Source organism: Eriocheir sinensis, chromosome 13, assembly GCF_024679095.1.
Source record: "Eriocheir sinensis breed Jianghai 21 chromosome 13, ASM2467909v1, whole genome shotgun sequence".
Lineage (NCBI taxonomy): Eukaryota > Metazoa > Arthropoda > Malacostraca > Decapoda > Varunidae > Eriocheir > Eriocheir sinensis.
In genome coordinates this window covers 22,598,555-22,601,054 of record NC_066521.1, presented here as the reverse complement: position 1 = coordinate 22,601,054, position 2,500 = coordinate 22,598,555, and positions in this window count along the sequence as shown.

The following is a 2,500-nucleotide window of genomic DNA, read 5'->3' as shown; positions in this document are numbered from 1 at the left end:
CTTCAACTTAATATCAACTAGAGTTGAAATGCATCGTTTTGAAGCCTTCTGATTAATCTAGAATCACTTAGGTTTAAACTCAAAAGCGTTCAATGCGTTAAGGACCTGGGGATCAAAATCGCGTCAAACCTCAAATTCTCACAGCAATGCATCGATGCAGCAAATAAAGCGATCAGAATGTTGGGCTTCATTCCCCACCATGCAAAGGACATTGCTAAACTAGAAGGTGTTCAGCGTCGGGCAACAAAAATGATCCCTTCCTTGCGCAACAAATCCTACGAAGAAAGGCTTTCCACCCTTAACATGTTCTCTCTTGAAAAACGTCGCCTCCGAGGAAAACTGATCGAATGTTTTAAAATACTTAAGGACTCAGAGGTGGTGGTGTTGACCTCGAAGTGCTGCCGGAGGTCACTGAAGTCTCGCAGGCCCCTTCCTTTGATAAGTGACACGCTGGTTACGTTGGGGTGGAGGCGAGGGCACTTGTAACATGCAGCAGAGGGCGGGTATCGAACCGGGTCCAGCAGTTACGTGGGCTTTTACGGGGCTTGTTAAGGACTGGGCTTGTAGGTGAGGGCGGGATTCGAACCGTTACGTGGGCGGGTACGGGGCTTGTAGGGGAGGGCGGGATTCGAACCGGGGCCAACAGTTACGTGGGCGGGTACGGGGCCTTTTGATGACTCCCCGCCTGGTATAACACACTTTGTAACTTGCAGAAGAGGGCGGGTATCGAACCGAGACCCGGGAGATATATAGTCGGGGCCGTAACACATAAACACTTGGCCGAGGGTGGATGGGAATCGAACCCAACCCAGCAGATACGGGGACTGCGGGTTCTGGCGAAGGGCTCCCGCTACCAACACACAGAGCAGCGGGTGGACAGGGAATGGTGCTGGCCAGGCGAAGGGTTGCGTCAAACTGAAGGCCGGGGCCGAGGTGCAGGTTGAAGAGAGGCAGGGCACGGTTGTCCCGGGAACTTTTCTTTGTGTGTGAGTGATAGTTGTTCCGTGTAGTTGGCTTGTTGGCCTGTTGGTGGGGGGGGGGAGCGGGCCTATAGTTAAGGGTCGTGTGTGTGTGTGTGTGTGTGTGTGTGTGTGTGTGTGTGTGTGTATAACGAGGATATCAACCATCACTCTTCTTCTTCTTCTTGTGACCTAATAATAAGCCTTGCATCGCTATTTAAGTCCTCATTAGTACTTCTTTGCACTTAGATGCTTCAATTAGTCACTCCATGATAGTAAATTTTGGGTTCCGCGATGATAAAATAAGGATATGAGATGTCTCACGATACGGGATGGCAGATGACACCACACCCCAGGAGCTGTCAAAATATTATACGGGCTAGTTAAACGTACGTGTGTGTGTGTGTGTGTGTGTGTGTGTGTGTGTGTGTGTGTGTGTGCTGTGGCGGAACCAGGGGGGGAACACCTGGTCACATGCCCCCCCCAAAAAATATTATAACTTTTAATAACGGAATTGATAATAATAATAATAATAATTCTTCATCTTCTTCTTCTTCTTCTTCTTCTTATTATTATTATTATTATTATTATTATTATTATTATTATTATTATTATTATTATTAAGGACCATATATAAGACGAGAGAGAGATAGAGAGAGAGAGAGAGAGAGAGAGAGAGAGAGAGAGAGAGAGAGAGAGAGAGAGAGAGATCTCTCTCTCTCTCTCTCTCTCTCTCTCTCTCTCTCTCTCTCTCTCTCTCTCTCTCTCTCTCTCTCTCTCTCTCTATCTCCAATTACCCACCGGAGAGACTACAAAATCCTATTCAATCTATGGTTATCAGATAATATTAATGGAATAAACGTCACTACATATCACATGACGACCCTCCAGCCAACGACTTATAACACAAGACCGTCCAAGGGGTTACACACACACACACACACACACACACACACACACACACACACCTTAACTAGCTCGTATAGTGGTTGAGATCCTGCCGCCCACATACTGGCCGTCAACAATGAGCTTGTTCGGATCACATATATATATATATATATATATATATAACTTTTTTATAGGTGATAACTGTGAGCACTGCTCATATGTACCATATGTACTCATATGTATCCTGTTATAAAGAAAGTATTACTTATTTACGCCACTTTGCCCATTCCATCTGCTGCAGCTGAACCAAGTTTTCCTACACTTAAACATACAAAATCATACAGACGGTCAACTATGGGTGAGGAGAGATTGGATGGGCTTGCGAAATTATACATTCACCGTGAACTGACCAACGGTGATCTGATGGAAAATTTTGTTACGGCTGTCACTGATATATTTATAAAAAAAAAATAGTGCCCCCCCAAAAAATATATTTTCTAGATCCGCCATTGTGTGTGTGTGTGTAATAATAATAATAATAATAATAATAATAATAATAATAATAATAATAATAATAATAATAATAATAATAATAATAATAAACGGTTTATTGTATGAAAATATACATGAGTGGAAGCTGAAATGAAACAAAT